Genomic DNA, 14,524 nt, shown 5'->3' on the forward strand with positions numbered 1-14,524 from the left:
TTACTATAAAATCTTTAAGAGTACTTAAGACATACCTCTTTTGATAAAATTAATCAAACCAAACTCATTTTCCTTTAGCCAAAACTTCCAACCCGTTTTCGAAACCAAAACCAAAACTTCCGAAACTCTTCAAAACAGAATGCTTCAATTGAATAAATCAACTTCAACTTCTTTTCATAATTAATCAAAACCCAAAATAGTTAAATTCTCATTATTAAATTTCACTTAAATTCTTATAAAAATTTTGGCAGCACCTCTCCTAAAACTCAAACTTTTCCACCATTCTCAAGTCCCAACTGAACCAGTTCTCAAAGTCTTCTCAACCATTTCTAAAATTAGACCAATTCTAATATCAAATCATTTCCAAATTCTCAACATCATTTCTGATAAATCAAACCAAACCAATTCTAATATCTCAAATTATATCTAATTCTCAAAATTATTTTTGCTAAATCAAACAACCATTTCAACAAAGTTAACCAACAAACAAAAATACTCAAACTTCTCAAATAATCAATAAATTAACCAAGCAAATAATTTCAATCATTCAGAGGAACTCAGTTCAGTCCATAAGACTCATGTAATCATAAAAATATACTTTTCATTGCAATATCGACTTATAACAATTATTGATAATAAAATAGTTTTAAGAAAAAGCCCCTATCTCGAATAGTCGATTCCTTGCAACAAGTCAATACGAATATTGTCCTTGTGAAGCCACAATTCCCAGCTTGTATAAAGGCTCTTAAGTCATGTGATAGGGAACTAACTAATATGCTTTCCAATTATGAAAAAGATTACACCAAAACCCTCCTTGAATAATCCAACTATGGACCATGTCACGGTTGATAGCAACTTGGTGATTGGTGCACTGCCATCAAATATTATCAATGCCCTTCAAGAATCTATGAGGTTTATGCTGGAAAATAGCCTTTCATTTGAGAGCTCTGGCTTCATGACATCTGGAGTTTTGTCTTGGTATTTTAAAATCTAGCTAAAAGCATTAAATTTTGCAAAAATTTTATATTGTAATATCACTTGATTGTGATAAGAGCATAATTATATATTGAATTTGATTCTTACATTAATGATGACTTTGTTGTTGAATTCTTTACATATTAAAGTTATTAGTCTTACAAATTATCATATTATACTAAGTTTAATTATTATGTTAAATGAGTTTGATTATACTCAAATTTTCAAACATAATTATAGTATGTTTAATTATAATCTAATTATACCATAAATGAAGAGCTTGCTATTTCCATGAATGAACTAATAATATCTCAGAATCTCAGATAATAAAAACAATAATTTGATAAAGAAGGAATATTGAGTGTAAAAACACTAGTCATATGTAAAATCAAACTTAAACAAGGATAAAATGCAAGAGCAGCATTGAAACTTGTAACAAATCTATTACACAAAAAATAAAAATCATGTTCTTCCAAAATAAATTTATTCCAGTTGAAACCAACTTTCATGAACACTTGTTGACTCTTTCAGCTAACTTTTTATTATGTACAAACAATCCAATAATCTTTTCTATAAATAAAGTCTATAAAAAAATTTCTGTAAGAATATTATCATAGATATCATATATGGAGCTTGAAAAATATTCAACAGCAAATGTATATATAGTGAATAATTTTATCTTTATTTGAAATCTCTATCAACTTACATAAACTTCAGAAGCTCAAGCATTAAAAACTACACAATATGTAGAGTAAACGTGTATTATCTCTATACAATATATAAACATAAACACAAACCAAAATACTCAAAAGCTAACAAAACAAATCTCACTATATACATACACAAGTAAAATTCATAATTTATTTGCAACTTTTGCATTACCCTACTTAATCATCCATAAGCTTATATACATTACTGATATAATCTTCTGTCTCCAAAAGGAAAGATCCAAAGGAAACAGTTTCCAATACCCACCTCTTGAGGCTTGAGACTGAGATCAAAATAACACCATCAGTACTCTCAACCAAACCAGATTTTTCACTATTAAAAACAAGTTGAAAGATGTTTGATTACTAATAGTAGTTTCAAGATGAAAAATTAAAAACCTTATAATTAACAAATAAAAAAAAAGTAACAAATAAAAAAAACACTCAAAATTAAATTAGGAATCAAACCTCATCATTTGAGCTTATGAATTTCATTGAATTCCCAATTTGAATTCTAATTTTATTTCAATAAATGACAACTTTCTTAATCTGGCCAATAAAACTATAATCAAAATCCTAACATAAGAAAAACCAAAATAAATCAAAGTAATGCATTCAAAATAACTCACTAAGAAGAGAAAAGTAAATGACGCTAAGAAAAGTAGAATGAAGTGCTGCATGGAGAAGAGAAGAAAGTGAGGAGTAAGGAGTAATAGTACGATTAAAGAGCAGAGTGAAGTGAAGTGCTGTGTGGAGAAGAGAAGAAAGTGAGGAGTGAAAAGGAGAAGAAATCGTGCGATCGAAGAAGAGGAGAGTAGTGGCGCAATAAAGAAACTAGGTGGGTTCTGTTTCCCAGGAGCGTTGCATTATTTACCGTATCTGTATCCGTATGCACAAGGTAAGATTCGAACTTCCGACACATGCTTAAACAGACTAATGAGCTAATCATTAGACCAACCCAACTTGGTTAATTATGTTTTACTTTTGAGTAGTAAGTTGGTAATCAATCTTATAATTTTTTGTACCGGGCTCATTTTTTTGGACATATCACAATTTCTTTTTGTACTGGGCCGAGATTTTTGGTTTTCTTGAATATACTTTTAGTTTGCTTGCTTAAATTTTTGTGTTTGTTTCATTACTTGTGACCGGTAGTGGTGTTCATCGGTCGTGTAAAACCGGATTTGATGTGACACAGACCCGATCCGACCCGAAATATATATCGGACCTATTTGTTAGACCCGAGCCCGACCCTAGACCCGATGAAACCTACACACTTTCGGGTCACGAATATACTAGGTGAAAATCGGACCATTAACATTACCTTCTTGTAAGCTAGCATGTGAAAATATCCAAATTTCCAAGACTCCAACCATTATTTGACTTGGTAAAATTCACTTAGAAAAATATAACAAGAACCAACCTTTCTCTAAAATTAAAGCATAACCACAGTCAATACTAATATTGTCTAATAACACTAAATATTTAAATCAATACAAATAACACAATATTATGTATTATTCTAAAGTCTTATGCATTTTAAACATAAAACATTAACTTATAGTCTTATAATGACTAATAACATAAATATTAAGGTCTACAATACTTAAATTCCACATAATAATAGCTATCATCCATCACTAATAATACCAAATATTAATTGTGTATGATGATCGGGACACCGGGCCGAGTTCGGGTGACCCGAGCTTTGGCCTAGACCCGACCTGAAATGATGACTGAGTCTATTTTTGAGACCTTTACCCGGCCCTAAACCCGGTGAAATGACACCAAATTAGCCTCTAAAATATTCGGGGCTGAGCCGGGTCTTTGGACCATGCACACCCCTAACCGGTATAATTTAAATAAATTATTTTTAGTTCGTTGATACTAATATAAAATAAAACTTTTGAAATAAACTTATTACGTTACTTTTTAATATTTTTTAAATTCTTTTCAATAAATAAATTGATTAATAATTCAACATGAATTTTAGAAAATAAACTTAGCTTTAAAAAAAACAATGCTATGGATTTTATGAAGTCATTGATAATTTTTTATGAATATTTGTTTTCCTGTTTTGATATTATGGATTATTGATGTTAGGAAACTACATTTATATATATATATATATATATATATATATATATATATATAATATAATATGTATTTTAATTTTTAATATTTATAATAATATATAATTAGCTTATTCTCTCTTTAGGCATAACATTATGACCTATGGGGTTTATGAAACTTCTCAAAATATTAAATTATAGCTATTTATTTGTTATATTAAGTTATATCTGTTATTTATGATATATATATATATATATATATATATATATATATATATATATATATACTTGGAGTTAATGCATTTTATAATAGTTTATTATTATTTTAAAAAAATAGTTGAAATACGTATTTCAATGTAATATGAAAAAATTATTAAAAATAAAGAAATATATAATTATAAAAAACTATTGTCAAAAGTAACTATAAAATAGTAATAGTATTAAAACTGTTATAAAAAAATAACATAAAAAACAATGGCTCATAAACCGTTCTTAAAGTTATCAACCAAAGGCAATGGTTTAAAAACCGTTGTTTTTATTAGTAACAAAGCTACAATAGCGAAAAATGGTTGCCTATCCTATTCTAAACCATTCTTTAAAAATCATTGTCGAAACCGTTGTCTATGATAGTAACAAGGGCAATGGTTTTTTTGTTGTCGTTGCTTTAGGTAAAAAACCATTGTATATTAGCATTGGTAATGGCCACATATACTGCAGGTTAAAAATCGTTGTCAAAGCGTTGTCTAAAATTTTAGGAACGGTTTTTTAATCTAGGGCAACGATTTTTAACCGTTACGAAAATCCTTATTTGTTGTAGTAAATTGTGAATATTGTGACCGTTTATCCTAAATGTCATGATCAATTAAGAGTTGCTCAAGCAAATAATGTTGCAAACTCAATTGCCAATGATAAGATTAATATTGTGACAGGTAGTGGACTTAATCAAATTGGTACTTTGTTAAAAGTTGAAGATACCAGATGGGGGTCTCATTTAAATTCTGTACGTACGTAGCTTGCTATGCATGTTTGATGATACTTGTGAAGTTCTTGAAAAATGCAACGAAGAAGGTAATTTCTCCACTCGCGGTGATGCTAATGCTGCTTATGATGCTACTACATCTTTTGAATTTGTCTCTATTTTTTATTTGATGAGAAATATTTTAGAAGTTAGTTATGATCTTTTTCAAGCTTTGCAACAAAAAAATCAAGACATATTGAATGTTTTATCTCTGGTTTCTACTACCAAGACGTTAATCCAAAGAATAAGTGAATCAAGTTGGGAGGCTTTCATAAAAGAAGTTATATTATTTTGTGAGAATCATGAAATCGAAGTTCTTAATATGAATGCATTACATATTCCTAGAAGATATTGAACTCATAAAATTTTTTATCAGATTTCAGTGGATCACCATTATCGTGTTAATTTATTTCTTGCTACAATAATTGACACACAATTGTAAAACTTTAATAGAAGATTCAATGATAATATGGTGGAGCTGCTTACTTTAATTTCAACTTTAGATCCTAGAGATAATTATAAGTTCTTCAATGTCGATAAAGTATGTGAATTAGTAGAACGATTTTATCCATATGACTTTAATGACTAGAAAAAATTTCACATCAGAATACAAGCTCAATATTATGAACTTGATGTTCATACTCATGCTGAATTGAGAAATTTGTGCACAATCTCTGAGTTATGTCAAGGGTTAATGAAGACAAGAAAGTCTTTAACATATTCATTTGATTGATCGTTTGATTCCCTGGTATTAACTCTTCCAATTTCAACTGCTGCAACCGAGACACTACAAAAAAGTCGCCAAATACCATTGAATTTACCAGCAGATTTTCTAGATAAATCCGACGGTACCAAGTTTACCGATGGAATAAATGGGACAGTATAAATCTCGCCGGAAAATACTTACTGTTAGATTTTTGATAGTCCGATGCTAATTTTTGTCAGAATTAGCGACGGAATATATAGGTGGGATGACAAAGTCTTTAGAAAGTTACCGTCAAATTGATCTGCGTTAACGTTGGTGCCATGTTGCACATATTTGCACCATTTTATGGTCAGATTAAATTCCACGGTAATTCCAACGAAAATTTTTTTGGAGAATTTTTTTAAAAAATCCATTGGCTTTTATCGTCGGTAAATTCTGACGGTAATGCTGATGGAAGTAAATTTTTATTTTTTAAAAAATAATTATTTTCTGTCTATTTAAAGCATGACCTGATGACAAACATAATTGAAACAGTACTTTAAATTTGAAGTGAAATATCAAACAAACAACGTAAAAGTATGGAATGATATATGGTAATTGCTATATCTAAAACAATGTTAATTACAATACGTTTTTCTCAATGTTTGATAAAGAATTATACATATCATAGAACTATACTTACATTAACCCTATTCAAATTCATCATCTTCTTCCTCTGGTTCACCATCCTCCTCTTCCGAGATAGTTTCTTGATCATCGAACTCGTCTTCCTCTTCATCGTCTAGGTCGACCCTGTCTTTTTCTTCAAGATCGTTGTCCTGTTGTGGTAGCACCGTTCTAATGAAAAAGAAAACTTATTAAACTCACAACATAAAACTAATTAATTCAACAAACTACAAAAAGTCAAACATTGTTAATCTTAGCCTACTTAACCTACATTAATTTAATTATAATTTCTATATATGTTAAATTAACATAAGAAATCCTAATCACAAACTCCACTACAAGAAAATAGTGTAAGAACTGGAGTTTTTCATGTAAAACCATTTTAAATAAAATAAGTTTAGTGCCCGGAGTAGATTCAAAATTTAGAAGTTTTAATTTAAAATTATAAAGGTGAAATTTAAATTCAATAGATTTTTTTGAGTTGGAAAGTGTATCTTTTTCGAAAAGTTTTTGTAAAAATGCGTACTAGCGCTTAAGCTGGTAGTAATGGCTCTAGTCTGTCAAGTACTGCGTATTTTGGAAAATAAAATTTTGAAAATTGATTTATTATTTTGAAAGGATAAAAAATAATTTAGAATCGAAAACCGGGCACTAATCTTAAAGGTTTTGGCCCAAAGTGGGCCAAACAGACCAAAAATACTTAGTGGGTTAGAACGGGCCTAAATGGGCCCAAGCCCAACATATATATGCATTCTTTAATGAGCTTTCAGCTTATTATACCCTAAGAGAGAGAGGGGAGGCACTGATGAGAAGAGAGAAGAGAAGCATTGGGGTTTCACTATTTACCCCAACCTTGTTTTGATCATATCTTGAGCTACGGAATTCCATTGACAAGCCGTTTAAGGCCACGCGAAGCTCTCGTCGAGCTCTTCATTTCTATCTAAAAAAAACTGCTAAGAACTCAAAGCTCAAACTCCAGTTTCCTGCCCTAGTTTCTGTGCATTTTTTGTTAATAGTTTTTTAGTAGATTTTGTAGTTTTGGTTGTTTAGGTGATCTCTAGTAGCAGGTAATTATTGGACTTTGTCCCAATCACAGTTGGATAAGGAAAGGTTTCACTAAACCCTTGTGTTTAGTTGTTTTGTGTATCTTAGGTTTTGATTTTGATATATATATGATGTTAGTTTGAGCTTTGGTAGCTTGTTGGTGAGTTGAAAGCTTGTTGGACTCCAATCTTAGTGCGGTGTGTATTTTGAGGAGTGGCCAAAGTATGATTTTGGTCTCCTCTATGTAATATGTAATATCACTGGACACTTAGGCTAGTTGACCTTAGGATAGGATTGAATTGATGATAATTTGATGATGTTTGGGATGTTGATAAGGGGTATGAGGGTTATTGGTGTTAATGATATATTATGATGTTGGTTGATGTTGATGAGTTTCTATATTGATTGTGGTAATATGAACGTTGATAATGATTGCTAATGTTGAGATTAATTGATGAGGAGTATGAATATTAATGTTGATGACAATTGGTGAAGGATGTGAGTTTTATGAGGATAATTGGAGGAATAAAGATTATGATGGATTTGGTTAATGTTAGATTTGTTTGGTGATGATTATTAGAAGTGATGAGGATTTGTATTGGTTGTTGATGTTGTTGTTGGTTGATGATGATTATGAGTGTGGATTTATAATTGAATTGAAAATTTTGGGTTAGTAGTGATATATGGTGTAATGGATGAGTGATTTAGGGATGAAATTGACGGGAATGATATAAAATGGTAAGATGTTGTGTGTGGTGGTATTGAATGATGATTGAGCAGGTTTTGATTGGGTTTTGAATTGAGAATTATTTAAAATTGAGGTTTAGAGATTTCGGTAAAAATAGATTTTTGGTGAACTTTGACAGATCATAACTTGAGCCTCAGTTTTCAAAATTTGTTGAAATTTGCTTTAAATTAAAGTTCATTGAAAAATATTTAAATGGATATAAATTTTGTAGGAAATGGATTTTTGTAGAGGAAGTTATGATCTTTCAAAGTTTGGTGTCAAAATCTGAATTATGTGCATGTTGCAGAATTTGTGATTTCTGGTTTGTGTGCGCACGCAAAGCCTTGTGTGCACGCACACCCCTGTGAGTTTTTGAAGCTGTGCGTACGCACACACAGGGGAAGGCTTACTGTTGAGAGCGCTAGCACGACCTGTACGCACACACAACCAACGAAGTTTTGCAACCTGTGCGCACGCAGACATTGGAAGGTGCACTCTGTTGAGGGCGTTCGCACGCCTTGTGCGGATGAACAGAATTGAAATTTTACTACCTATGCATACGCACACATTTTGAAAATTCTCCTGGGCCTGCGCAGCACACCCTTGTGCGTACGCACATGCCCTGTTTTTCAACTAAAATCTTGTTTTTAACTGTTTTACCTTTCTGACAAGTTTGTAAACTTCTGTGACACCTACCTAAGACTTTTTGGCTTGTTTTTGGATGTTTAAATATCGTGACGATCTTGGGTGGAATTACTTCAATATTTCTGGTTAAAGTTAGAAGACGGAGGTTTAGGTTGTTGGTGTACGTGGGAATGGATTAGTTGGGTATCTAACAGCGTGCTATATTAATGATGAACTTGTGACATTGAGGATGGATGATGAGTTTAATACTTGGAAATGAATGATTATGGTTAATGGAATGAGTATGAGCAGAAGTGTGCTATGAGTAGTGGCATCTGAAATTGAATATGTGATTACTATATGTGTTGTTCTCCGTCGTAGGGGCTATGGCAGTCTCCCGCCTACGTTCGATGTGTGGCTTGAAGCTAGACTTCTCACTCATATTTATCACTCAAGAGGACGATGGTAGGGCACTCTCCCTCAGAATATTTACCTCTGAAAGGAGAAGGTGGTAGGGCACTCATCCCTCGGAATTATTCCTCCTGACCATTCGATTTCTCTCTCGTTGCAAGGTGGTAGGGCACTAACCTAAGGAATCATGCGGCATCTAGAGGAAGGTGGTAGGGCACTCTCCTTCAGATTGTTTCCCTCTAAAAGGAAAAGGTGGTAGGGCACTCATCCCTCGGAATTATTCCTCCTGAGTACGCGCAACAGAGAGACTAATCCGGGAGTTGCCGACCGAATTATGAGTCAGGTGCGGCACTACAACTAACATGTGATGTCACAGCCAATAGGACATACATTCATCATATGCATCTTCTATATGCTTGCTTGCTTTGATTACTTGAGTTTGCCTAATAGTATAACATGCCTACTTGCTTCTTGAATAACTTGTTATATATATGAATACTACCTTTGTTTTCCTTGCTTGCATTATCTATGTTTGTTTGGTGCTGAGGAGGTTAGGTAGGTAGTGGCGATGGGATATCATGGAGGGTAGGTTGGTGAAGGCTGTGGGACAGCGGTGATTAGTTTTAGTTAGAAATCCCCTAAGTTTAGATACCTTGTTCAATGTTTACGGTTTGAGTTATTTGATTTCGTTAAGCTTGAATATCTGTTTGGTATGAAGCTCTAGGATTGCCTCTAGTGTCCTGGGGTCTTACATCTTACATTACTGGGTATTGTTACCATACTGAAAACCTCCGGTTCTCATTCCATATGTTGTTGTTGTTTTTCAGATGCAGGTTGCAACCCACCTCAGTAAGTTGCTTGATGGTAGCAGAGCAGAGGATCTTATTCTATTTTGTTGTCATTTGGTTATTTTGATTAGTACTCTCACTTTTGTATTTACTTTTGCCTTAGAAGCTTAGTTTGAGAGTGATATTTTGTATAAGCTGTTTTACTTTCAAAAACTCAGTTTGTTTGTATATAACTAGCCGACTTAAACTCTGCAGGCAGCAACTAGATCCTTGTGACTATTATACTCTCTTATATACTTATGTCTTGTTATCTGGTATCTATATCTTGTGCGTTAAGTTTGTAGCTTCGTGTGAACGGTTTGCGCTTTTGTATCTTGGTTTTAGAGCTTACTTCTTCATCGGGCTTCTTGAATTATTATTCCTTCTATATATATTTATGTATAAGCCTTAGGATTGTCGTAACCTTTGACTAACCTTTGCTTTACGGGTAGAGGTAAGGTTTAGGGTAATTAGGGTGTTACAAATAGGCCTGTGGCCATGCTTTTTTCTTGCCATGCTTTTAAAATGTGGCCAAAAAGGGTCAATGGCCATACTTTTATGTGGGTGGCAATTGATTAGAGGTTTGGCCACGTTTTTTCTTGCCACTCTTCAAAAGCGTGGCGAAAAGGATCAATGGCCACGTTTTCATGAGGGTGGTAATTAATTAGAGATACAGCCATGTTTTTTTTCTGCCATGGACGTTTTGAAAGCATGGCAACACAGTTTCATTATAGTAGCGTTTTTAAAGCGTGGCCATTTCCTGTCACTCTTTTGGCACGCTTTAAAAGCGTGGCCAAAAGGTTATTTTTTTAAAAAAAATAATAACCCTAAATGCGAGACTCTCTCAGACCCAATAACTCCTGAAACCTAATAACCCTAAACACGCTTCGAGACTCTCTCACTCCCAACAATGCCTCCGTCACTCACAACCCCTGCATTGACAACGAAACATTAATAACCCCTGAAGAATGGAGAACATCGCCAGCGCTCACAATGCCTCCGTTGGCACTCCCACTGGTATGTGAAATCGTGGTTCACACACTTTCTTCACAACTCTGCACAGCTGACCAGCAAGTGCACTGGGTCGTCCAAGTAATACCTTACGTGAGTAAGGGTCGATCCCACGGAGATTGTCGGCTTGAAACAAGCTATAGCCATCTTGTAAATCTCAGTCAGGCAGATTCAAATGGTTTGGGATTTTGATAATTAAAAGACAGATAAAACATAAAATAGGATAGAGATACTTATGTAATTCATTGGTAGGAATTTCAGATAAGCATATGGAGATGCTTTGTTCCTTTTGAATCCCTGCTTTCCTACTGCTTTTATCCAGTCATGCATACTCCTTTCCATGGCTAGCTGTATGTTGGGGGATCACCGTTGTCAATGGCTACCATCCGTCCTCTCATTGAAAATGGTCCTGGTACGGGTTATGTAGGGTTAATCATCTGTCGGTTCTCACTTGTGTTGGAATAAGATCCAATGATCCTTTTGCGCACTGTCATTGCACCCAACAGTCATGATTTTGAAGCTCGTCACAGTCATCCCATCTCAGATCCTACTCGGAATACCACAGACAAGGTTTAGACTTTTCGGATCTCAAGAATGCTGCTAATTGATTCTAGCTTATACCACGAAGACTCTAATCTCACGGAATGGAAGGCTATGTTGTCAGGAGAGGCAACCATGCATCGTGGACCAGGAGGCCAAGAGATATACATTCAAGCTTGTTTTCAGGTAGAACGGAAGTGGTTGTCAGGCACGCGTTCATAAGTGAGAATGGTGATGAGTGTCACTTGATCATCACATTCATCATGTTGAAGTGCGAATGAATATCTTAGAACAAGAATAAGCTTGAATTGAATAAAAAATAGTAGTAATTGCATTAATTCATGAGGAACAGTAGAGCTCCACACCTTAATCTATGAGGTGTAGAAACTCCACCGTTGAAAATACATAAGTGATGAAGGTCCAGGCATGGCCGAATGGCCAGCCCCCAAAACATGATCAAGAGATCAAAAGTGATCCAAAGATAGTCTCAAAAATCATCTAAAGATCTCTCCCCCTTTTCAAATACAATAATAAAAGGTCCTATTTCAGAAATCTACTTCCGGGGCCCACTTGGTGTGTGCTTGAGCTGAACATTGAAGCTTTCACGTGCATAGACTTTTCTTGGAGTTAAACGCCAGCTCTGGTGCCAGTTTGGGCGTTTAACTCCAGCTTTTATGCTAGTTATGGCGTTTAACGCCAGAAAAGGGTAGAAAGTTGGCGTTAAAACGCCAGTTTGTGTTATGAAAACTCGGGTAAAGTATGGACTATTATATATTACTGGAAAGCCCAAGATGTCTACTTTCCAACGCAATTAGGAACGTGCCAATTAGGATTCTGTAGCTCCAAAAAATCCATTTCGAGTGCAGGGAGGTCAGAATCCAACAGTATCTGCAGTCCTTTTTCAGTCTCTGAATCAGATTTTCGCTTAGGTCCTTCAATTTCAGCCAGAAAATACCTGAAATCACAGAAAAACACACAAAATTATAGTAAAGTCTAGAAATGAGATTTTTGCATAAAAACTAATAATTATATACTAAAAACTAACTAAATCATACTAAAAACTACCTAAAAACACTGCCAAAAAGCGTATAAATTATCCGCTCATCACCCACCATCGTTGGTCCCACTATAAACCCCTAATTTGAATAATTTTATGATACAAACCACATCACGACACACAGTCTTCTCTCTGGCTCACTCTGTCTCTCTCAATATTAGGGCACGCAGAGGCACCACTGGCCTCCATTCAGACACCCACTAGCCACCGTCACTGGCCTCACTGTGTTTTTCCTCAGAACTGATGCTGCTCTGCTTCTGCTGGACAGCTTCTCAGAATCGGCTGCTCTACTTCCGCACTGCATAGCTTCTCTGCGCCACACTGCTCGCTGAAGAACCTTAGTCACGATGCCACCAACAGCACCGCAAAGTGTGAAGGTCACTACTTTGCTCCTACTCTTCTTCTCCTCAGTGCTGCTCCTCCTATTCTTCCCCTGCTCCTTTCTTCTCGGCGCTACTCATCTTTTTCTCCTCGGCTTTGATGCTCTTTTGGTGAGGAAGGTCACAAGCCCCAGCTCAGCCACTCTTCTTCTTCTCGGTGCTGGTTTTGGTAATGCTTCTGAACTTTTTTTTTTCTAAACTAGGATTAAGGTCTAAGCTTTGTTATTATAATTTATAATGCTAGATTTGATAAGAACTTGTTATTATAATTTATAAGGTTGATTTGTTGTTTTGAACTTCTAATTATTGTTGATTTGTTCTCTTTGTTTGGTTCTGATCTGTTTTGATTTTAATTACATATAATGTTGATTTGTTCTCCATGTTTGCGTCTGATTTGTTCTGAATTTAATTAAAATATGTTCTGATTATTGTTGCTTTGTTTTCCTTATTTATTTTTTATTTATTCTAATTTTAATTGAAACATGTTCTAATTATTATTGATTTGTTATCCTTATTTGGTTCTGATTTGTTTTTATTATAATTAAAACATGTTTTGATTATTGTTGATTTGTTCTGATTTTAATTAAAATATGTCAGTGCTTAATTAAAATATGTTGTGTTAGTTTCTTTGTTTGCTTTCTTTGTTTGGTATTCTTCAGAGTTTTCCATACTGCCACAGTGTTTGAATGCTTACTTCTCCACAATCCTCTTTTCCATGCTGATTCGCACCCTTCAAAGGAAGTACATGTTCCTCCTCTACAATGCCATTCTTGATTTTCTTGCCAGAAAATCACTCTATGATGTACCACTAGTGCAAGGAGAATGTTATTATGAACAAGTATCATCATCAGAATTGTTATTAGCTAATCAAGATTATGAACCTTTGTTAGCAGAAATTGCGGAAGGAAAAGAACATAAAGAAGGAGGAGGAGGAAAAGGAATTAATAACGAAGAAGAAGTGGTTGAAGTTGAACTTGAGGATGCAACAAAGGAAGAAGAATTGGCAAATGCAGATGAACTGAACAGAAAGTTTGAAGAGTTCATAAGGAAAATGAAGGAGGAGATCAGGATTGAAGCTCAAACACCATGTATGTGTTTCTGTTCCTCACTAATGAATAACTCTTTTTTCCTTTTATTACAATAATGTTATATATATGAGTAAGCTCTTAATAACTAGTGTATAATTTTCTTGGTTTTATAACCACGTCATGCTTCTTCTATAGTCTTTTCTTCTTGCTCTTCTACCTCTCTATCACTTTCTTTAGTTATTTGGCAAGAGTGTTTGGAAGTGTAGAAGGGGAAGGCCTTCTATGACTTCCAGTTCAACACAAGGCTTGTAAAATCCATAATTGTGTATTTTTAGGTAGAGACTTTTGTTCATTTATACTTAAACTTTGCCAATTCTTGGGCATTTTTTGGGAAAGTGGGCTATTTCATTTGCGCTGCTATATGTTTAATTTGAATAGAGCTTGTAATCATTTAAAAATTATTAAAAACCATAAATCCCTGCTTGTGTTCCTTGCTTGGATAAATTTTCATCATATAGTTAATTTTTTTTCTTCTTTGAAAAGATTTAATCATGTGGATGTTTGCTACACTGCACCCAGGGAGTTCTTATATTTGCTATGCATAATTTCTAGTGTCCATTTTAGCTTATTACTAGTCATTAATTTCTGGATTGTAGATCAGGATATGAAATAAACACATGCTCTAATATGTACCAAATTTTGATTAATAATATTCTGATTAATAACGTTATATT

Source organism: Arachis stenosperma, chromosome 4 (assembly GCF_014773155.1).
Source record: "Arachis stenosperma cultivar V10309 chromosome 4, arast.V10309.gnm1.PFL2, whole genome shotgun sequence".
NCBI classification, from domain to species: domain Eukaryota; kingdom Viridiplantae; phylum Streptophyta; class Magnoliopsida; order Fabales; family Fabaceae; genus Arachis; species Arachis stenosperma.